The following is a 24,741-nucleotide window of genomic DNA, read 5'->3' on the forward strand; positions in this document are numbered from 1 at the left end:
TTTGAATCTCTCCTCCACTGGATGGTGACCTTTATTACCACTGGATGCGTGCGATTCCCAGAGTCTAAGATAATCCACCCGGGGTGTGCTGAATACAAATCTATCACATGAGCAACAAAGGGGAGATGTTGATTTACGGGGAGCCTGACTCAGTTCCACCCGCTGCTTCCTGTGTGCGGGTCTGTGTGCACACGAGTGCAGAGCCTGCAGGGGCCAGAAGAGGATGTCAGACACTGTGAGGCTGGAGTTACAGGCATTATCAGCCATCCATGGTGGATCCTAGGAGCTGGACTCGGGTCCTCAGCAAGCACGGCAAGTGCTCGCAATGGCTGCTCTATGCACGTACCTCACTATCTATTATACTACTATCCCCCTAGCTACCCAGCGGAATGGGAGATCATCAGTAACTTGTAGCTGCCGAGGCATTCGTAGACTCCTACCCAGGCTTCCCAGCATCTCCGTGGGAGTGTTCCACCCCACAGTGTTCAGAGACACGGATGCTTACTGTGGTGACTCAGGAAACTCCAGGAAGGTGAAGGAAGAGCCTCTTAGCTTAGCTGCAGGCACTCCTCAGAGAGGTAACAGTGGAATCTCTGGAGCTTCTCATTGTGACTGAGGCATGGAGGGTGCTTTGGTCAACCTGTTGGCCACTTCTGAAAAAAACGCTGCAATCCACCCTCCCTCCCCTCCCCTAGGCTTCTTCCTGGAACGGGCCCTCATCATTTAGAAAATGTCCTGTTTGTCTGTAAGCCAACACCCTCCCTCAGCACACCATGTTCCTGGACAACCAAGGTCTGGCAGGGTTTTCAAACTCCTGGGGACGTGCAGTCCGAGTTCTCTGAGCCGTTTTATGGCATGTCTCGGAACCCACGCCTAAGATCCTCAAGAGCCAGCAGGAGAAGGGTTTTGGACGTCTGTCCTCATGGTTAGTGGCACTCCTCTGTTTATCCACCTTCAACGGTGAGGTAGCAAGGCTGCAACCTGAGATCATTGTTGGGGAAAACAAAGGAAGAAGGGCTATGTTGGCACCCGGCCCACTCAGTGATTTAATTCAGCAGGCCTCTTGCTCAATAGAGTCTGCCCGAAGCTAGTCCTTGCTTATCCCTACTCCCAAGGCTTTGGAAAAGTCTTTGCTTTTCTGTACTTCGTGAAAAAGCATCTCTCAGCTCTCCACTGCTGCCCCTTGCACGCCCCTCTTCCCCCACCCTCCACTCCACGGTCTTTTCATCATCCATCTGGAGCCTTTTCTCTGGTTCTCACCACTCCTTCTGTGGGCATGTCATTTGTTTTAAACACACACGCACATACGCACGCATGCACGCGCGCGTGCGCGCGCACACACACACACGTGCACACACACACACACACGCACAATGTGATCGCACCGTGTGCCTTTCTCGCTCAATATTTTATTGGGAAAAATTCCCCAACTGCTACTAAAGATCTTCAATATATCACTCCTCTTCGTTGTAAAGTATTTATTACAGTATTCTACAGTGGGCCATCATTTGCTTCGCTAGCTCCTAGTTTTTTGACATTTAGGGTGTTGTAAAAATTATACTATCGCAGTAATGCTACAGTGAACCTCATTTGATGTGAATCTTGGCACACCACCAATATCATCTTGGCAGGGGCTGATCAACAGCCTCCCTGGGTACAGAAGAGAATAAGAAGCAAGCCTTGTCCTGTTAAGCCACCGAAACCGGGGGCCTTTGTTACCAGCTGTGTTTCATGGTTGGCTAACAATGAACCTGAAGAAACTCCAACTCAGAAGTCCACGTACCAGCATTTCGGGGAGACAGGGCTCAGTCTGCACCCACTCTCCTGTGCATTTCAGTGTCACAGCCCATTGGTCCAGACCACAGCGTCACAGCCCATTGGTCCAGGCCAGACATGTGGTCCCGCCTCCCCGCAGACTTAGTCCGCCTGCCTTATGGAACAGAGGTGAGCAAATAGGTTGGTGGTGTCAGTGTCTCTTGTGAGGTGTAAGTTTGACTTTCGCTCATGACGCAGGCCACAGAATTTTGGTACCGCCTTGAAGAATTTGTAACTTTGTAAAAAGCTCTGCCCCACTGAGAAGCCTCAAACAACATTAACCTTACTGTTGATCTAAGGTCAGTGTTGTTGCCTGGATGTTTGCTTGAACTGAACCTTAATTTAATTTGAAATTTTATACTGTTTACTATTGTTGAGAGTAAAGATTTTTTTTTTCAGATGTGTTACCCATTGGTGTTTGTGTGTTATGTGTGGATATGTGTGCGCCTGTGCCCAGTATCCTTCCTCAGGAGCCGTCTGTTTTGTTGGTTTGAGACAGAGCCTCTCACTGAGACCTAGAGCTCACCAAATGGGCCATGCTGGCTGCCAGTAAGTCATAGTAAGCCTGCAATTTGCGCCCCAATGGGGTAGGGGCAGGAAGTTTGGGAATACCCAGGACATTTCCACAGGCACTCTTTATACTCAGGGAAGGTGAATGCCTCAGGAGAACTCAGCAGGGGATAGAGGGTACAGGGTGGGACCGTGAAAGGCACCCCGGTTATGGTTAAGCAAAGGCTTGAAACCCCAATTACCTTGAAAGGGATGGTTGGTGTTTCTCCTGACTCCCAGCAAACCAGTCCCCATCACTAGCCACAGCCCTCCATAGATTTGTGGTCATCGGTCACATAAGGGCAATACCCCCCAAGCCCCTCCACAGGTAGAGGACAGGACCACAGGTCATGTAGGCTCAAGACAGCTCTCCATTTTAATGAGGTACCTAAAGGCTTGGCGGCTTAGCCAATGAACTTTCCTTCATAGGCACTTGTCCCTGCAAAAGGTATTTAATCTCAGGCCCACCTGGAGAAGTGGGGTACGGTTTTATTCATTCACTTTCCGCCATGACAATAAATGTCTTAAAGCCATGGACTGCCTCTTTTCATTGGTATCTGCTGTGGGGAGCCACAGAGAAGACCTTCACCTACAGAGCGGCCACCCATCTAATCTCCCTAAGAAAGCCTCCCTGCGCTCCCAGCCACAGCCACCAAGCCTGCAGCTGCTACCAAAGTCAAGCCAAAGGACTCCCCCCCACCAATCACCCAACCCCCTCGCCACACTCCCTACCCTACCCCTGCCTGGGACCAGCCAAAGCTTTCCACCTCTTTCCCCCTTGGCCCTGGGCTAGATCCAGATCGGGCCCCCACTCTGTCCTCAGCCCTTCTGGGTCATCCCAGCAGCGCCTGGATGCCCAAGAGCCTGAGAACCCAACAGGCCTGCCTCCTTACAGGCCCGGGACCCCAAGCCAGCTCCTGCTGTGTCCCACGCCTCAGACTGCTCCTCCCCACCTCCAGAGCACTGTCCTGCAGCTTCTCTACGCCTGGCACCTGTCTGGTCATGGGGTAAGCACGGTCAAACTTCTGGTGTTCTGGGTCCCCGAGTGGCCAAGCCCTGTGGCAGAGCAGACATAGGACCCACATAACCCTACAGTAGAGGGCACTTTCAAGGAGTCACATAGACAGGTGTGGAATTCAGCATCCCTCAGAGAGGTTAGCTGCCGTGGAAAAGCTCCACGGAGGGAACGCAGACAGGTCTTAAGGCTGCCTGGGAGCTAGGGGTGGCTCAATGGGTAAGGGTGCTTTTCCTTCACACGAGGCTCTGAGTCCAAGTCCTGGGTACCTGTGTCAAAAGTCCAGTTTAACTCCAGAGCTGTGAAGGGTGGAGACAGGGGGATCTCTGGGGTTGGCTGGCTGACCCTAGCTCTCTGTTTACTTGATGAGAATATCGCAGAGAATGATGGGGCAGGACACCATTTGGCCTCTGTGTACAGGCACAGTTGCAGGCACACATCTGAGTGCTCTGTGTCTGTCTGTCTGTCTGTCTGTCTGTCTGTCTGTCTCTCTCTCTCTCTCTCACACACACACACGTACACACACACACACGACTGGATGAACTAATGCAGGTCCATGTGGAATATGACAGACAGAAATGCTGCCCCAAATCTTTATTTTTTTTCCACAGTGTTGCTAAGCCCAAGGTGATTTTTCTAAATGACTTTCTGGTTGTGAGGAAGTGTAAGAGTCTCAGTGTGCTGGAGGTAAAGACATGGACAGTACTCCTGGGTTCTACACCTGTGGATCTAACCGCCGCGGGTAGGGAACGATTGGACAAGTTTGTGCCTCGATTATGTGCAAACCTTTCCCCTGTCGCTTTCCCTGAGCAGCAGGATGTAAGAACCACTCATGTACTTACCGTCGTTGTGTGTGACAGAGATGGAGAAGACATGGCTGGTCTGCAACACTGAGAGCATTTTACAGACGTAGTGGGTCATCCGTGAGTTCTCAGGGGCGGGGGTACAGAAACCCAAGGCTGTCAACAATAGACCTATGAAATATGTATTATTATGTAGCATCCAGACATTGGAGCTGCTGGGATACAGCTGGACAGTTGTCTTACTTAGGAGTTATTTCACTCTGATAAAGGCCCAAAAAATAATTTGTTGGGTAAGGGTTTATTTGGCTGTGACATATTCTCAGTCACAGTCCGTTGAAGGACGGTAAGGCAAGAACATGGAGGCAGGACTGAAGCAGAGGCCATGGGGGAACACTGCTCACTGACTTGGTCTTTATGGCTTGCTCAGCCTCGTGCGAATGTCACTGTCCACGGTGAGCTGGGTCTTCCTACATTAATCATTAACCTAGAAAATTCCGTATAGACTCGCCTACCGGCAACTGATGGAGGTATTTTTCAACTGAGGTTCCTCTTTACAGACAACCCTAGGTTTATGTCAAGTGTTTAAGCAAAACAGCTGCACTCCAGAATTTAGAGGAGAACAAAACCTTGGATTGGAGACGAAATGGCCAACCTTGTCGAGCAAAGCAGCCAACGCGAGAGCGCTTGGATTTGCATACAGATGTACACTATTATATAGCGCGTGAGAGACTGACAAGTCCACTGGGTTCTGTGAAACATGACAGACTATCATAGGGGCTGGAGAGATGGCTCAGTGGTTAAGAGCACTCACTGTCCTTTCAGAGAAGCCAGGCTCAATTCCCAGCACCCTTGTGACAATTCACAACTATCAGTTGCTTCAATCATCAGGCCTCCGGGTGGATGGGGGTGGGGGCACTGCAAACATGTATACACACATATATGTAAACACAACACGCATATACACAACTTTAAAAAAAAGACTAAATTACAGACTTGGGAAGGAATTAGGGGCAGCCAGGAAGACACGGGTAGGCCGTACTGAGGATTAAATGACACAGAGCTGTGAATATAGGTGGGCTTCAGCAGAGACCTGTGCACTGGGGCTGTAGAGGCAAGAGGATCAGGGGTTCAAGGTCATCCTTGACTATGTAGAGAGTCAGAGCTAGCCTGGGCTACATGAGACCCTGTCTCAGAAAACCCAAATAGTAGAAAGTTGCAAAATACTCAGCTGGGTGTGGTGGCTGATCACTGATTCCAACAGGTAAAAGGCTGAGAGGGGGTGTTGAGTCTGAGGCTAACTTGGGCTACAAATCGAGATCCTGTCTCGGGAACAAAAAGCTATTAAAAGAGGGGGGAAAGGAGGAGGGGGGTCAGGAGAGAGAAGGAAGGGAGGCAGAGATAATCCAACAATAACGGGAAACTCTTAAAAAGCAGACGATTCCCTCTGAAGGTGGAGGTTGACAGACCTTGAAGAGTGAATCTAAGCAGGCCGTAAACCGCTGGGGAAATGGTGAGGAGGACACAAATGCTTCTCTGTTCGTCGTGGCCCAAATGCCAGGAGCAGATGGTTTGACCAGGAATTCTACCAAACAGCCAAGGAGTAGTTCCTATACAGAGTGTTCCAGAGAGATCTGTCTCCAACTCACCTTCTGGGGAACTGCTTTATAAAGGCAATCCGGAAATGCAGCTCCCCTCAAGTGCAGAAACCCTTACGTGGGGGGTATATGGGTCCAGTTGTGTATTACAGGAGGGGACCGTGACAAAGTGGCTTATTGAGAGTCTGTTCAGATGGTTTCCCACAGTAACCATTTAAATCCTTTTGCCACTGATAGTTCACCCTTACTAGACACTGGGTCCAGAAACAAGGCTCTACTCACTTTACCAGAAAACAGATACACACGGCCCAAGAGCCAGACCAGACACAGTAAAATATCAGTCTTTCAAACTTTTATTTTAGTTTTTATTATTTTTAAATGCGTGTTTCGCCTGCTTGTATGTGCGTGCGCCAGACATGTGCCTGGTACTTGACGGAGTGGGAGAGGGCATTGGATTCCCCCTGGAGCGGGTGTTACCGATGGTTGTGAGCCACTAATGTGGGTGCTGGGAATCAGATCAAATCCTCTGCAAGAGCGAGAAGCGCTCTTAATGGCTGAGCCATCTTTTCAAACCCCTAGAATATTTTATTTTCTGTTTTCCCAAAACCAAAAAAACAAAACCCATAAGTTCACACCTGTTTATCCCCAATGTGGCTTGCTTGGTCTATGAATGGTAAGTGGTTAAATAAGGTTAAACACCTAGGTATCCAGTTATTAGTTCTTTATGTGAAAATACCATTTTTTTTAAAATTAAGGATGCCAGGTATGGTGGCACTTGGGAGGCAGAGGCAGGAGAGTCTCTGTGATTTGAGGCTTGTCTGTTCTACAGAATATGTTCCAGAACAGCCAGAGCTATGAGACCCTCTTATTGTGGATGGCCTGTTTCCTATCTGCTTCCGGTGCATGTGTGCAGCTTGGGCCTTGGGCTTGACCCATTGCCCATGGCTTCTGCTTTGGGGGAGTTGTAGAAAGACCAAAAGGAAATAAAAGTGTTGTTGGAAAAGCTCACCAGGAAGAGAACATTCTCGTTACAGAAGAAAATTCCAAAGCTGAGACATATAAAGACCAAGATGCAACCCCAGAAGAGTCTAGACTTTCTTGACACTGAAAAGCTATCTCCCGTTACAACAGGATTCTCAGTGAAAAATCAAGCTCTGTGCATGAGTTTAATCAGGTAAGTTTGTGAAAATTATCATCTTAACTGGAGTTAGCAGGTTCCCTTCCTACTGAGAACCCAAGTACATTTCTCAGAGGTCAGTCGAGCTGGTAAAGAGTCTCAAAGGCCGGAATAGCTCCATGATTGTGATCAGCTGAAACCCATCTCAGTGGAAGACAGTTTAAGAAACAATGCAGAAAACGCTCGATGAAACTACTTGAAGGCAAAGAGAAAACAGCCTTCCTAGGATTCGAACCGATCCTAGTGAGGGCTTAAGGAAGGTTCCAAAGTGAATTTTTTAAGGCTGGGGATGGACTGAAGAGAGACAGGATAAAGGAAACATCTGAGACTTTGATTTCCCTCGGAAACAGTGTGGTGGAAATGCTCGTTTCCAGTAAGGAATGTCGTTGAACTACACCTATAAATTTGACAGATGACTATTTGCATAGCATTCTAAGTAAAGACAGCAGATTCTCCAACTCTTGCCAGAGGATTTAAATAAATGTGCCTATTAAATTTCCTTCTTCATTTACACCCTGGGCGTTTTGTTTAAGAAAAGGATTATATGAGTTTTTTTTTTTATTTTAATTGAAATATAAAAGGAAAGCCTTACATAATGAAAAGGCTGCATTTTGTCCAGGCTGGGAGGTAGAAAACAAAAGGAATTGTTTACCCGTAACTGACCGCCATCAGCCCCCAGGAATGTAAAAGTAAGAGTCAAACCAGAACTTTTGCATAAAATTCAAGTTTGCACATGAACTCAAGAGCCATAGGAGAGCGGCCATCATTGATCACCGGCTTGAGCAGTGTGTGTCACACATTATCCTGTCCTACTGACCCGAGCACGATGGTATCACCTAGATCTAAATACATGCGTTTGTGAATAAAAAAATCTATGAGTGACAAAGTAGACAAGCGTGTGTGTGTGTGTGTGTGTGTGTGTGTGTGTGTGTGTCTGTGTGTGTGTGTAGATTCGATGGCTTATAAAAATAATAACTATGAAAAAGTAATAATAACTACAATGCAAAATCTTTGAAAGCCATCAAATCTATGGTAGCGCACACCACACGCGCATGCTTGTCTACTCTGTCCTGCTTTTAATTAGGTTGGAGTTTTAGTCTAAAAAAAACAATTTATGTCTTTGCCGTCCCACCTTTTAGCTTCATGTCATGTCAAGTTGCACCTTAGTACTCCCCTCCCTCCCCTTAGTTAAGAGACTGACCATCTTAAAGCAGAGAGAAATCTGTCTACTGTCCATCTTTTCTCTTAGTGCTGCGATCTCCACGGAGGAAGAAAAAAACGAAAGTGTCGGCAGATGCTAGCTAAGGCTGTTGATGCAGCTCATGTGAGGGACTCTGCTCTCGAACACCGGGATGAGGGGGAGGCTTCGACCTGGACATATGCAAAGTATATGATAACCACCTTGTAGTCCAAAGACTAACACCCAGGTATGTATGGAAAGCCTTTTGAGCTGTTGGCTGTGGAGTTGTTGAGTCTCCGAGAGACTCTCAAAGCACTCTAGGCAGTTGCTGTTCCTCTTGGTTGCCTCCCAAAACTCGAACGGACGTCCCTATTTCTGAAGACAACATGAATTTTGGACATGGGAATCAAAGGATCAACCTGAATACCTCTTTCCTGAGCCTTAGTTACCGGAAGATGCTGTCCTGGTTAACAAGGGAGGAAAGTAATCAATAGCCCAACCCGGCTGTGATGCCTACGAACCCCAACAATGACCAGTGCAATAGAGGAGAATTTTCATAATTCTCTCCCTGTGGCCCTGAAGGATGAATCCACTTGATCATAAGGTACAGTTCTTCTAATGTGTTAACGAATTCAGTTTGCTAGTGCTTGTAAAAAATGATTTAAATTTTTATTTGAAACATAGACTTGCTCACAATGTGGTGGTAACCAACAGCTGCCTAATTGGACAGAAGGCCGGCTCAACTGGAGGGAAATCATACTCAGTATTAGAAACCTAATCAATTACCCATAGCTAGTGAGGTCACAGATCTCTGAGGAGATCATACTACTGCCACTTAACTAAACCAGCATACTTCCTAACGACATTCTAAACACACATCCTTGTACCCACAGAGAAACAGCACTAACCCTTCATCAAAGAAGTCTCTTTACGAAGCAGACAGAGACCATCACAGAAAGCCTTAACCGGAAATATACAGAAAACAGCTTATCATGGGTATCTATCCCTAATTGATACATCTACACCAGAACCCCTCCATCTAAGGCTCAGGGGACGTCTTCAAAGATGAGGTATCCAGAGCATAGGGAGCCAGAGGACCGGGAAGCCCGTTGTGAGATTGTTTCTTCTAGATATGACAGGGAACATACACCAAAGAAATCTCAACGATTGGCTAATCAAGCAAGATCTGACCAAGGACCACACCAGTTGACATGCCAGTGTAGATGGGAGAAATCTCACGGGGCCCCACCAAACAAGAAGGCAACAGAAAGGCCAGTGGGTAAAATAGTAGTCAGCTTACAGATAGATACACACACACACACAGTTGGCGGCTGCAGCAGAGCTCCTCGAATGGCCCTCTCTGTGGTTTTAGGGCCATTGATTTGTGAGAGTATGTCATCCTCATAAGGTGTTATTGTCTTTCTTTCTCCAATCTGTAAGGCATTTTCTTGTCTTTCCTGACTGGCCAGTCCATGAATAAGGACGCTGCGTCTCTCTTCAGTGTTTCATCACTGAACGGAACAGTGACTATCTGCTTTCTACATGTGCCTTTATTGGGTTGTGCCTGGACAGCTGAGAGTTTTCAGTGAGAACTTGATTGGATTTTTCAAATATATTTCCTATATCTATAGACCATGGGATTTTCATAATTCTCTCCCTGTGGCCCTGAAGGATGAATCCACTTGATCATAAGGTACGGTTCTTCTAATGTGTTAACAAATTCAGTTTGCTAGTGCTTGTAAAAAAATGATTTGAATTTTTATTTGACACATAGACTTGTTCATTTTTTTGTGGGGTGCCTTGTGATGTCTTGTGTAATGTTCAAAACAAGGTAAGATTTTCCTCCCATCTTGGGAGAAAAGGGCGTTTGCAACATCTCATTAGCAATGATCATAAAATTACAAGGCTTGCCTCTCCTATGTTTCTTTCTGGCTTTGGAAGCAAAGAAATTATGGCCTTGCGAGTCAGAAAATGTCCTTCCATCTTCTATCTTTTGGGGAATAGTCTTTAAATCTTGAGAGAGTTGTGGGCCAGCAAAGCCATCTGGTACAGTCTTGAGCTTTTTCTGTGGAGAGTTTTATCGATTGCTGGCCCATTTGATTTTTACACACATTAATGATCCCTTCTTAGAGTTGGAGGTGATTGAGCACAGGGACCAGAGACAGAGGATTGAGGAGCAGGGAGATTAAAGAGGTTCAGAGGCTTGGGCATCTGCAACACTATTAATTTGGAACAAGAGCATGTGCCCATGGTCCCAAAGGCGTTTTGTAGAGAGTCACACAGAAGTGACTTTCTTGCCAGACTGGACGCACGACAAGTGGTACGTTAATGCTTACTTGCGGTTCTGTGACATCTCATAATGGCCATCATAACTTAGCCATTCTGGGAGTCCACACTGGCACCATCTTGTCTCAACCTTGCTCTGGTCCTTACGGTCTTCATTGCCTTTAGGGGTTAGGGTTCTGGAGGGCTTGTCTGTTTTTGCTGTTACTCAGTTTGCTGGTGTGTATCTTATGACCCGCTTTTACCTTGTGGCATTGAAACAAGTGCTGTTGTTGTTGTTTTTTTTTTTTTATTATTTCTAACTTTATTTGTGTTTTCTCAATTATTTTCCTATTTAGGTTAATGAGAATTTTCCAGTTGTTTGTTTGTTTGTTTGTTTATAAAATGCCAATTCATAGTTTCCTGGTTATTTTCCGATTTCCTACTTCCTGTTTTGTTCACCCCGCTCTGATCTTCATTGTTTCCTTTGTCTGGCTTACTGTGTTGTTTTTACCCCCGTCTGGTTTTCGGTGGCCAGAGTTGGGCAGTTAATGCGAGCTGGCTCCCTGGGTACGCAGTCAGGACCACGAGTTCCTCAGAGAATTGTTTATGCCTCACGCCAAGTTTTTGTGTGTTGTTTGCCTTCTTTTTTTTTTTTTGTCTTGGGCCTTTTTCCTAATATGCCGTTAGCTTTTATTTATTTTTTTTTCATCCAGGTCTGTTTCAAGAGTACATTGTTTGATTTCCACGTGTGTAAATTTCCCCACTTCCTTCTCACGCTGGTTTTTTTTTTTTTAGTTCCCCTTCCTTAGCGATCTCACAAAGTTCGAAGGTGAGTCCCTCGCAGGCTGTTAAGTTTCTTCCTTTTTCCTGACACACAGGAGATACGATCTATCTAAGCTCGGGAGGAAAGTGTGCCCTGTTGCTGAGGGTAGAATATCGCATCCTGCCCGCTCGGACCACGTGGATTACCGCATTGTTTAAGTCAGCTGTTTCCATATTGGCTCTTGGCACGCATGCGTTGTTTGTTATGGGCTTTGGAGTACTGAGATCTTCCCCTAGCCTTGCGGTGCTGCGACTCCCTAGGTCTCTCCATATTTGCTCCCCATGAGTTTATGTTTATGTAAATACCTCTTAGGGCTTCTGGATTTATAGGCCCTTTGAGTAGCAGCAGCAGAAGCGTGTCTCCTGTGACAGTTTGGACATAAAGCCTCTTTTGTGACCGGCGACCTGTTTCTTTTGAGCTCCTGTTTGCACGGAGCATCCTTTCCGCCCTCTGGCTTTGTGCACAAACATGCACTTACACGGAAATTAGTTACTTTAAAGGATGCATAACTGGGTATTTTATTAAAGTATCCACTTAACTATTCTATGGCTCTTTTTTTTTTGCATGTGTACATGTGTGTGGTGTGCATGTATATGTTTATGTTCACATGTATGTGGGTACATGTGTGTACAGCTGCACATACTTATGGGTGCATAAGCCCATGGAGAGTCAGAGCCAATCCTCTCCGTGTTATTTACTGATCTGTGTCTCCTGCTGGACCTGGACCTCATCAATTCAAGTGAGTCTAGCAAGCCAGCTCACCCTGGGGATGGCCTGTCCCTGCTTCTTGAGGGCAGGGGTCACAGGCCTGGTTTACAGTGGGTTCTAGAGAGCCAGAAGTCTTCAGACTTCATACTTATGAGACCCAGCCTTTGGCTGCTGAGTCATCCTTACAGTTTCCATTCTGTGTGTGTGTGTGTGTGTGTGTGTGTGTGTGTGTGTGTGTGTGTGTTTTACTTCAATTTTAACCTACTTACATTTCAAGTAATCACAGATAGGTGAGAGGCTTATTGTGGGAGTTTTATTAGTTGAACTCAATCCCTGCCTCCCTCTCCCTCTCTCTCCTTCCTACTCCTTCCCTCTTTGTGATTGAATGATTTGTTTTGAAATGATACTCTGATTCACCCTCTCGCTCTCTGTTGTGTATCTACTACATCTATTTTCTTCGCAGCCTCCTTCATTTATAGCGATCTTGATCTGATAAGCACTTTAGTCAGATGGGGAAGTTCCACTCCTCTACTTCCCCTTCCCCCTTCCCTCTCCCCTTCCCCCCTCCCCCACTACTGTTGTGGCCCAGTCTCTTTCACAGTGTAATCCATTGACCTGTTTCATTAGTGTTTGGTACTTACACAGTTTCTGTCTTCTAACTTCTATGTCAGAGTGCCACAGGACTCGCACCCTCTATGTCCTACAGCGGCAAACTCCAGTGTCTACAACTGACCTTCATGGATGAGTTTTAAACCTTCACGCTGCTATTTGAGCCATCCTGTTTCAGTGTGAAAACCTGTCTTCAGTGTCCAGTGCCCTGCAGTTCTGGTCAGCCTTTGTGTACCAGCTCTGCCGGATTCTTTTGTATGCTAATCCAGATTTTCTCTCTGTAAGGTCTCTCTGTCTGTGGATAAAGACACTCTTTTCCTTCCATTTCCTGTTTCATAAGGACTCTGTCTGTTTGCTTTTAGAAAAGTGTCCTAAACCACAGCCTCAAGCCTCATTGACTCCAAATTGAACACTTATTTTTTTCATCACGGTGGGGGGGGGGGCTCACAAAGTCCTGGGGTACAGCGAGGAGAAGGCCCTGCCGTCATAGAACTGTGGTGGAGGCAAGGCAAGAGGTCATATACAGATGACAGTCACAGCTTTGAGAAGATTCTATTGGGGACATCACCAGGGTAGAGAGTATTTTCGATAGACAGTGGTGATACCTTTCAGCGAGCACTTCACCTGATCCAGGAAACTGTGTGTAGCTCCCTGCATGTAGCTGTCCCTGGCCTGTCATACACTCTTTCTAAGATGGATGTCTGTCCTTCTGGAAATCCAGAACATGGCTGTTCTTCAGGTTCTAGAGAGGAAAGCCAAATCTATAACTTGGTCCTGCCCCATGTCTGGTCTTAGTTCTACCCAGTGGGGTTTTATATTTCTGTATTATCTAACATCTTCTAGCTGAACTGGCTTCCAGCTGCTGAACCAAGTGAGAGCTGGGCTGAGAATTATTAAACATGGGCAAATACCCTTGAACTTCTCAAGTCTCAAGTGGGGTGTTCTACCATGCTCTCCGGGATATCCCCAAAGACCTGTGTGTTGAAGGCTTGGTTCTCAAAGCCTAGTGTGGGTCTTTAGGACATTAAGAGCCGATTTTCAAAGAGAATAGTAGCACTCCAGCCAGTCCTCTACTTCTCTTTGTTCCATGACCACGAGGTGAGTGGTTCGGCTCTGACATTTTCTTGCACTGTGAATCCGCCTACTATTATGGTCCAAAGCAGCAGGGCATAAGTGACCACAGACTGGAATCTTCCAATTTATCTGGTTATTTTATTACAATGATAGAAATCTAACAGAGATGTGAAATCCAAGGCTGGGAGTAACTGACTAAAGCAAGCATCCCAGGGCTGGGAGTCACAGCATGGACACACACTCGGGTGACCTTAATTAAGCCTCCAGCAGAAGAAGGCTGAGAAGCAGAGAGCCCCGGCCCAGTACTGGCAGCTTCACAGCTCTCACACTTGCATCACAGACTCTGCTTCTGCTGGTGGTGCTGGGACAAAAAGACAGCAAAGCTGCTATGAGGAGACCCCAGGTACTGGGAGGGACAAGTCACACACACACCGCCCCCCCCGACCCTCTGATAACTCCAGCTCAGAAAGCTGGAGACTCAAGAATGAAATTTAAGTCTGGCGCCGGGTTAAAAAGAAAGCTGGTAGGGCCGTTTCCTTCCGTAGATGAATTTGAAGTTGAAAGGAGAGGAAACCAAATTGGTTTCCCTTCTGCAGTCACTCTTATCAGTGCTTGATCTTCATGGCACAGAAAGTGAAAACTTCGGGTGCTGGTACAGCCCGGGGCTGTGGTGTGGAGCAGGCTCTGGCTGTGTGAAGCAGGCTCAGGCCTCATGACGCAGGCTTGACTCCACTGTGCATCAGCTGAGGGACTTCAGACGCTCAGTCCTCGTTGCATTACTGTAAAAACATCAGAGAGAAAGAAGCTTAGACAGAAGAAAGAGGGAGGTTTTCTCTGGGCTTCATTTTGCTGATTTTGGTCCATGAGAGATTGGTTGGCCCTGTCATTTGGGGCACACACATGGCAAGGTCCTGTGGCAGAAGGAGCCATAAACGGAATTCCCAACAGAGGAATCTCTTGCGGCCGAGAAACAGTTAAAGAGGTGTTCAAGGTCCTTAGTCATCAGGGAAATGCAAATCAAAATGACTGAGATTTCCACCTTACAGCCATCAGAATGGCTCAAATAAAACACTCCACTGACAGCACATGCTGGTGAGGATGTGGAGGAGGGGAACACTCCTCCATGGCTGGTGGGAGTGCAGACTTGTACAAGCTCTCTGGAAATCAATTTGGTAGTTTCTCAGGAAATCGGGGATTGTCCTATCTCAAGACCCAGCTATAGCACTCCTGTGCATATACCCAAATAATGTGTTACTGTACCACAAGGATACCTGCATACCTATATCCATAGCAGCTTTATTCATACTAAACAGAAACTAGAAACCTAGATGCCCCTCAACTGAAGAATGGATAAAGAAAATATGGTACATCTACACAGTGGAATACTACTTAGCTGTTAAAAAGGACACCATGAAATTTGCAGGCAAATGCTGGAACTAGAAAATGTCATCCAGAGTGAGGTAACCCAGACCTAAAAGGACATACATGCATGGTATGTACTCACTGATAAGTAGACATTAGCCATAAAGTACAGGATACCCATGATACACCCCGCAGACCCCAAGAAGCTCAATAACAAGGAGGGCTACTGAGAGTCTCTCCTGGATCCCTTTCCACATTATTCATTGGGAAACAGTCTCTCATCGGAACCAAGGCCTCCCCAGTTCTGTGTAGCCAGCTTGCTCCCGGCATCCACTCTCTTTGCCCCCTGACTATTGGAATAAGAGGCAGGCTCCACTCAGCAGACATGTATGTGGGCGTAGGAGATCTGAACTCTAATGCTTTACCCTCTGAGCCATGTGCCTAGCCCCAACCCATGGGAGAGGGGTCATTTGAGATCCATAGGTGTCAGACCTGTCACGGAAGCACCGTGTTGCTCTGTCTGTCTGTCTGTCTTGGAAGATGGTTATTCTCTGTGGGGTCAGTGCCGCAGCCCAGAGCACGGGCATCTGCGGAGTAGAGCAGTGGGTTGACCTGATGCCACTTCTATTCTAACGCTAATTTGGGTACCCCAAAACCTTGTCCCCCACTCCACCCTACAAGAGGAGAGAGTCCACACAGAGACACTAGCTACGTGACCCTGTCTCTAGTTAATTGTGATTGGTAAATAAAAGTGCCAATAGCTGGGAAGAAGAGACGGAGGTGGGGTTTAGGGTTCCTGGGCTTGGGGTTGGAGAAGAAGATCAATCGTGCAGGAGAGGAGGAAGGAGAAGCCACCAGGGTTTAAAGGTTAAGAGAGGGCTGCCCACAGGCTGGCTGCCCAGTTGGAGCTAAGAGCAGCCCAGATGGAGCATAGTAAGTAGTAAGTAATAACATTATTGATAGGAATAGTAAGTAGTAAGTAATAACATTATTGATAGGAATAGTAAGTAGTAAGTAATAACATTATTGATAGGAATAGTAAGTAGTAAGTAATAACATTATTGACAGGAATAGTAAGTAGTAAGTAATAACATTATTGATAGGAATAGTAAGTAGTAAGTAGTAACATTATTGATAGGAATAGTAAGTAGTAAGTAGTAACATTATTGATAGGAATAGTAAGTAGTAAGTAGTAACATTATTGATAGGGAGGCAGACGCTCACAACATGGAGGGTGGGCGGCTGTCCAGCTCTTGTGCTGCTCAGGGCTTATTGTGAATATAAAGGCTGTGAGTGTGTCTTTCTTCCAGGAACTCAGTAACCAACGGCAGGGTAGAAGCCCGGGGCTGGGATTTTAAATAATTTCCCCTGCAGAGCAGCACCTTATAAATACGCAGTTCTACAGCAGTTTGACCTGTTTAAACTTGAATCTCAATTGTTCACACTCAGCGTAGGCGAAGTGTTTTATGACCTCAAGACAGTCAGTCACCTTACCCAGTGGTCCAGGATCCTAGGAAACTACTGGAGCTGCAGCTTGCAAACTTAAAAACTGTACCGGCGGCGGGAGGAGTGCCTTCGCCCCGGGTGGTTTCCCCAAGCCTGGCTTTGATGTGTCACTGCAGCTGGATGAGTACTTTGTAGGATTTGACCAAAACCAAACCAAACCAAACCCGTCGAGAATGGACAGACCTGGACCTGCTGTGCTAGTGAACTCCTAGGATCCCACCACCAGGGAGGCTGAGGCAGGGGAAATTGCAAGTTAGAAACCGCTTGGGATTTACAGTGAGTTTAAAGCTCACCTGGGCCATATAGTGAGGCCCTTTCTCAAAGCAAACAGACATCCTCTACCCTCAAACTAACAACAATGAAAAAAGAAAGAACCCCAAAACAGTCTTGGGGTGCCTCTGATTTCTCAGAGTGACTGACGAAGGTGGATGCTTCTGGTATGTCTAGATGCTGCTCTCTACAGCAGGTTACCGTTGCAGGCCTGGCCTACAGCATTCTAGTCTGTGTGGAATTAAGTGAATGAATCGAGATGTTGGACATCAGAGAGCCTGTAATGCGAATGCCCTTATCCGAGGTGGCCATGTGCTTTTAGAGAAGTCTGAGAAGGAAATGACCATTCCTATTCCTCCTCTTACCTTTGAGCCACCAAGAGACCAGCCCTGAGCTATTCCGGGGTGCTCACTTGGATTTGGGTACTCTGAAGTGATGCTGATGGGAACACTGTGGCTAAACACAGCCCTGGCGCAGTCCTGGGGCCAAGAGGCCAGCATGGCTGATGAGGTACCTGCATCTGCCATTCTCTGTGCCGCTCGCTGTCTCTCCGGGCTTCTGGGCATGCCCAGCCTTGAGGAGCAGATCCAGGAGAAGCTGAGGACTCTGTGTGTCCCATCCTGGTTCCTCGGAGAGGGTATGGTAACTCTAAATTTTGCTCCAAGATTGTCTTCTTAAGAAGAGGTGTCGAAGGCATGGGTGAAGGGGCTGAAGGCTCTTACTTTAGACATGATACAGTATGGCTTCTGGAAGGGGGGCTGGAGATCACGGAGGGAAGCGTCCACAAAGAATGCTGCTCTCAACCTGAAGGGGATGGTTTTCTTCTGTGCTGAATACAAGAGACTGGGGCCTGGGTGGCAGGCTTCCCCATGGAAACCTCACTGGTAAAAACTGCAAATAAAGCGTTTTAACCAAATGCACTGCTGGGAACCACAGGTAGCACGGTAGGTGGGTTAAGGAAAATACTCTACTACTTTGGTCTCAGCTGCAACCTGGTGCCTTTTACGATTCCAGGCTGTTGGAGCTGAGGTCCGATAATAACATCCTCCACAGATTTTTACCCAACATTCTGATGTCAGGTCAGACACAGAGGTAGAGGTAACAGCCTGATATAGAGACTAAAGGGAGCCCGAGACAATCTGACTCAGAGTATGCAATGTTTCCATCCTCCAAAGCCATTGATTCTAGAGTGTGATCTGCACAGAGAACTTCAGTTTACAAAGTCCAGCAGCCAAGGTGTCTGGGTACGGCTCGGGGCATAGTCTGAGCATTCCCCCAGGAGTTGGCAAGTCTCGGGGGCTGGAGAGTAAAGAACTTGATTTTTGAGGTCTTGAACCTCTTGCACACGGCAGGACTTTGGAACCCCTGCATGCTTTCTCCAGGCACTGTGTGATCCATTTCTCCAGGACCCTAGTCAGGTGCCATGGGGGGAGGGCTCCAGATGAGGGCCACCAAGGGCTCTTCCTATAAGAGGCCCCTTCGACAGGCAGGCAACCTTGGCTACTTGAACTTGACTTTTATGCCCTTCATTGTGGGGCCTCAGGGAACGGCACAGAGTAGAACATTCTAGCCAACAGTACTTTGAATCACCTGATCTCTCTTCCTGAGGGTCTGACCCTCTTTCTTGTAGCCCCAGTGTTGCCTCTGCCTTGAGTATAATTCCCTCCCACCACCACCGAGGGACAGAGCCTCAGAAACCATTGTGAAAGAGATATGGCAATTCAGTACCGACTCAACTCATCTCTGTTGAGTTATAGAAGGTAGACCAGAAACCACAGGTGAGCACCTGTCCCAAAGGTGGCTTTCTACTGTGTCTCTTATCTCTGTAACTGGACATGTGTGCCTGGTCTTGAACCACATCAGCCCTGGGACTAGGGCAAAGAAGTAAGACAGTCATACGCAGAACGAAATCAGTCGGGGAGATGGACCTCAGTGATTACTATTAATAGTGTCTTAATGCAGTATTTTAATGCTATATATATATATATATATGTTACACACAGACACACACATGCATATATATATATCACACACAAAGACATGCACACATGCACACTAGAATGCACTCACATGTATATATATTACACACACACACACAAAAACGTGCACACATGCACACTAGAATGCACTCACATATATATATATATATATACATATATTACACACACACACACACAGAAAGACGTGCACACATGCACACTAGAATGCACTCGCACTTATACTTTCTGGCTTCATCTTTGTAGCAAGTCTCTTAGGCCAGACCTGGACTACAGAGACGTTAGCTTTGGACATGACTTTCTGGGACATTCAGGATGCTCGTGTCCTCTGGCTGGAGAAACCCTTAATACCATCTGCCCCACTGAGCGGTGTCACCTGTGGGACCCTGTGGAGCTTTTATTTCCACTGTCCATCAGGAATGACACGTAAAGCCACCCAGTGGATATGTGCACAGGGATGTGTAGGCAGGTCAGGATGAGTTTGTCCTGTGGCAGAAGTGTGAGACCAGTGATCCCAGCAATGTTATCCCATCCTTGGGTCTGTGACCCACTCGGTGTTGTAGGGCCATAAGCAAGAAGCAGCCTGCCCTGCTAGATGCTGGTGATAAACTGGTGGTCCAACCTTAGTGTTGTCTTACCTCTTTGAGGGTGGAAGAGGCATCTTATTGACCAGCAAGCAGGGGATGAGGGAAGGCCTTGGAGGAGGGGAACACGGAGTAGGGCTGTCACACTAGGAGTGGCATGTGTATGTATGCTGTGATTCTGTGTGTGTATGGTATAGGAAATATGAATATATGACCATGCAAACATATTGTGCATGTCTGAGGATGTCTATGTGCAATATGCATGGGAACGGGCGTGAGGGTGTGCAGTGTGTGAGTACACATATGTGGGCATGGTATTCAGATATATGTATGTGTATGATGTGTATTATGTAATGCATATGTATGATGTATATGTATGATGTATATGGTATATGCATATGGTGTGTGTGTATGATGTGTATGGTTTGTATGTGTATGTGTGTATGATTTGTATGTGTATGGTATATGATGTGTATATGTATGTAAATGATGTGTAGGTGTATGTATATGTGTGTATGTATATGATGTATATGTGTATGATGTGTATGTGTATGTAAATGATGGGTATGTGTGTGTATATATGTATGTATATGTATATGATATGTATGTGTATGATGTGTATGTGTATGTATATGATGTGTATGTGTATGATGTGTATGTGTATGTATATGATGTGTATGTGTATGATGTGTATGTGTATGATGTATGAGTATGTATATGATGTGTATATATGATGTTTATGTGTATAATGTGTATGTGTATGTATATGTATATGATGTGCATGTATATGATATGCATGTATATGATGTGTGTATGTGTATGATGTATGAGTATGTATATGATGTATATATATGATGTTTATGTGTATAAGTGTATGTGTATGTATATGATATATATGTATATGATGTGCATGTATATGATGTGTGTATGTGTATGATGTGTATGTGTATGATGTATATGTGTGCATTGGTTTTGTCTCAGGAGACCTGAGCCTTGGCCCTGAAGTAAGGCCAGGTGCTCCTGTGGCTCTGATCCTGTGATCTCTGAGGCACAGACTCCTCGAAGGCCTGGGACAGAAGCTGTGTCTTGTTGCAGGGAGCTGAGCTGCTGTCTCTGTGAAGCAGATGTGTAGAGACGCCCAGTAGGAAGCAGGGGAAAGGGACAACATGGAGACACAGGCCAGGTCTCCCAGCTTCTGCAACAGAAGACACACCTGCCTTGTGCTTGGGTGTGCACAGGTCGGACCTCCAACCTCCATTCGGTGACACCAGCCTCATGCACCCCTACACACACACACACACACACACACACACACACACACACATACACACACACTCACGGCCGTGAATGTACCCTGTACACACACACAGCTCACTTATGCACATACACATCACAGGCAGTCACAGCACTGACAGGTACCCTCACTACATGCATATACATCAGGGTATGCGCACATACCCGAAGCCACAGGGCACACATACAGCAGTCACGCTCCACACCCGTAAACAGGACACGTGTTCCTATAGACGTGAATGCACATCCCCATCAGCACGCTCAAGTGACCTGGGCCTGAGGTTTGAGAATGTTTCCAACTTGGCCAGATTTCCACGGGACAGCACTTTCCAGTCTGTAAAGCAGGTGGTGAAGCGGGGACCAAGGGTGGCATCCCAGGGGCTGCATAATAATTAGAACCAGGTCACTCTGTGGGGGAGTCCCTGCCCTTAGAGACATAGGCCAGAAGAGGACAACATGGAGATCAAGCTGTGTGTGTTTTCCTAAACCCACTTAAAAACTCACCCTCTGCCCGTGAACCCTGAGCCTGGGATGGGACCTGTGAGTGTTTCCGTGGGGCTGGGAACATCTCTCTCCCAGCCTGGCTTGAATCAAGACTGCCGGCAGCCGGCAGCAGGACCTATTGGTTGTCGTGATGGGCTCCTGCTCAGTGTTGTCACCAAGCGGGGCCCAGTCAAGAAGAAAGGACTCCAGCTGTGGTCTGCGCCATGTCTGATGACTGCCCCCTAGTGTCTGTTTCTGGAATGAGCGCGAAGCTGGAAGAAGAATGCAGTTAACTCCCCAGAGATTGCTCTATGGAAGGAACTGAGAAGGACCCTGCGGGAGGACACAACTTAGAGACATTCCAGGGGCTACTGAGCTGGAGGGCAGCCTTGGGAGTAAAGTACTCCCCATGAGCACCACCCGTGAAACTAAAACTCTTACATGCACACCCGTGTGGATGGGCCCCAGGTCCTCAGAGGACACTGTACACGGTCTGTGCTGCTTGGTATGGAGTTCTACCTGGCAGGCAGCTGTGCCTTCAAAACACAAGACTGACATCTGTTGACACTTGCAGCCACCTGCTGGGCAGCAGTGCATCTTGGGTAAATTATTAACAGGCCTCTTCCTAGAGAGCTTCCCTAAAGGTGGATGGAGGCAGTCAGGCAAAATGCCTATGTGAGCTGAGCCTGGTTGGGACCAGGACCCGCTAGCCCCTGGGGGCGGGGGGCAAAAATTCAGAAACCTTCCTGTGAGCCTGACTGATGCTTATCCACACATTGACCAGTGAGGGATGGGGTCTAAAGAACTTAAGGAGGGGCAGACTTGAGATTGTTTTTGTACAGGTTTGGGCTGGGATGGGAGGGGGACCATTATAAACTGGAGACAGGGATTGATTCTGGATCTGACAGTAGAAGGATGACCCGTGACATTCTCAAAAGCTCAATCTGACCTCTGGAGGGAAGGGCAGTGGGGCTGGGGTGGGGTCTGGTTGGCTTCAGGGAAGGGAATCAGCTTCCAAGGCAAAGATGGATAACAGGAAAACTGAGGTGAACCCGCAGGAATAGCAGGTAAGGATAGATTGAGGACATCAGGAAGTCCAGTCACCTTCACTCCTGAGGGACCCAAGGTGCCCATGATGCATGACAGAAAGCTATGAAAACCTGTAGGGGTACAGGAGGGGACAGAGTCCACTGCAGGGTCCCTCTCCAGCTGGGGTCCAGCACAATCGGTATTTACTGTGAAGGTTGCCAACACAACCGATCTCTGATTCAGAGACATTTTCAGGTAATGCTCTGATAGCAATAAGGTAGGTTCTGGGCCTGAATGTTTGCGGCCTGGGCAGGGCCTCACCCCTGGGTATTTTCTGGAAATCATTAGACTGTGGACAAAGTTCACAGTGGAGATATCCTACCTCTCAGCTGAGTCCTGTCACAGGACTTCCCAGACATCTTTTACAGACAGCAGATTCAAAGCCACCGGAATCCTATTTGTAGGCGAAGACAGTACCACGGAACCTCAGAGAAGCCCACACCCATGCTCTTGGGTGGCTCTCCTCTGAGTGCCTCTTTCTTAGCCCTGTGTTTAAGGCCTGTGTTAACGTCAACTCCGGCTCCATTCCACACTCGTTTGTCCTGACGTTCTCTTCTATACAGAAGTCAAGAATAGGCTTGGAGTCGAGGCCCCTAAAAGATTAAGGGGTGTCCCTAGGATGCCATGGGTGACAGCATGGTGCTGTGCCTCTGTCACTGCTGTCCCGACATCTTCAGCTACACTTGAGGTCAGGCAGGAGAGGAGGGATAGCCATGCTTGGGAAGAGGTGGACAGAGGAGGCAGGGAACACCTTAGCAGGAGACCCCAAACCCCAAGATGGAGGTGGGAAAGGGAGATAAGTCTTTGGACCCCCTCTTAGGTAGGTAACGCATATCTCATGGCAGGTTCAGTGTATGACACTGTGTGCCTCGGTGACTACTTATGGGCATGGGGACCAGGTCTCCCTTCTTTAGGCTTAGATGGAAAGGACACTCCTCCTTTCAGGCCCAGACCTTCAGACTACAGGCATGTGTCTTTTGCAAGACCAGCAGAGGCCTAGCATTGACCACAGGCTGGAAGTGAACTTTGAGTAGCCACAGTACAACAGACCAAGGGCAACCCCTGTCTACACTGGATAGATCCTTCCATGTTTTTATGGAACATTTGGGGGGTCATATTGGCTGAGATGGTAATTAATGTTGGTGAATATACAGCAGACAGGTAGAAGTTAGTTTTCCCAAATGTCAGAGGTGGGTGCAGTGTGGTCCTCAGCAGAGTGACCCACTGAGGTGTTTTAGCAGAAGCAAGTTAACCTCAAAAGTGACAGCATAAAGCTGAGAGTTTAACTTGTTCTGAGACAGTGGCTGTTTGGAATCAGGTCCATGAGCAGTTTCAGGAGCCGGCTGCAGATGTGGGGAGATAAATGGCTCAGCAGGGGACTGGGGACCCAAATGCTTGAGGAACAGGTACATAGTGGCTTCCAGGGTCTCCATAGAAAGTTGGACATGAACTCTCTCCTCGGTGGGATGAGGCTTAGAGGCGTTGTCTCCTAAGTAAGCTATGTGCTACATCCAGCCCAGGGATTTGAATAAAGGAGGCAGTTGGGACATGAGACTTGAGGGGTTGAGTCCAGTCTGGGTAGACAGACACACCTCTGGTTCTAAGTCAGGGACAACAAGGAGCTCCCTACTCATAACCAGGGGCTTGAATCACACTGGCTATGTGCGAAAGGGGCCAATGGCTGATTCTTAATTGATCAAACCCAGGGTGTTCGGCAAGGACTCTACTAGGAAGCTACAGACACAGCTCCAATAGGTGCTTATGCTTTCTGCAGAGTTGGAATTAATAGTAGTTGAGTTTTTGCAAAGGGAAAAACAGTATGAAAGGAGAGTCACTCCAGTGCCAGAGGGAGGAACAGATCCAGGTCCACTGTCATCTCTGGTCTGTGTTCTCAGTACCCCAGGAGCGAGTCTGAGGTCCCCAAGGAACGAGGAAGGGGCAGGTGGATGTGGACTGGCAATGCTTTCTTTGTCTTCTACTTGAATTGTGCAAACTTCCAAAGTGATACTTTGGGAGTTATAAAGGGACAGGGTCTCAGATATCCCAGGCTGGCCTTGAACTCACTGTGCAGCCTTGTGCTTCTGATCCTCCAGCCTCCACGTCCTGAGTGCTGAGATTGGAGATGTGTACCGTCGTCGCACTCAGTAAATGTATTGCCGAGTCTCGAACCCATGGCTTTGTGCATGCTGCACAAGGGCTCTACCAACTGCTCATCATGGCCCCGGGTATCATTTCGTAGTCGAGTCTGAGTTCTCGTTTCCCCGAGAAAGTCATCTTGCTTTGTCTTCTCGTGTAAAACCGTTCACGTCGCCAATGAATGCATACTTGTGGGTGAGAGAGGGTGAGTTCGGAGTCTGTTAGGACAAGCTGCGAGGGGATCATGTGAGGAATAATTAGACTGTCAGCTCTAAAAGATACAGAGGTGCAACCCCTCTCCCCCGGCCTCTTGAAATTCAGTGATTCACAAGCTCTTCCTACGCCTGGGGCACGTGAACCCTGTCTGGATGGCGCTTGTGCACACACAATAGTAGAGCCCCGGCTCCC

At 47.4% G+C, this 24,741-nt stretch overlaps 1 long non-coding RNA gene and 1 pseudogene across 4 annotated transcripts in view; both read left to right on the forward strand.

Annotated features, from left to right (window-relative positions):
* The window catches only part of LOC108348512 (uncharacterized), a 25,667-nt gene extending 12,804 nt beyond the window's left edge, over positions 1-12,863 (forward strand). The window contains exons 2-5 of one of the 4 annotated variants that reach the window (XR_010059388.1): positions 6,812-6,951; positions 8,204-8,738; positions 9,575-9,827; positions 11,278-11,764. This is a non-coding gene — a long non-coding RNA (uncharacterized LOC108348512). The other 3 variants (XR_005495572.2, XR_005495571.2, XR_010059389.1) reach the window with 3 other exon arrangements.
* Positions 12,864-17,249: 4,386 nt separating this feature from the next.
* Positions 17,250-24,741, forward strand: part of Rps28-ps2 (ribosomal protein S28, pseudogene 2) — a 44,658-nt pseudogene continuing 37,166 nt past the window's right edge.

Source organism: Rattus norvegicus, chromosome 17 (assembly GCF_036323735.1).
Source record: "Rattus norvegicus strain BN/NHsdMcwi chromosome 17, GRCr8, whole genome shotgun sequence".
Lineage (NCBI taxonomy): Eukaryota > Metazoa > Chordata > Mammalia > Rodentia > Muridae > Rattus > Rattus norvegicus.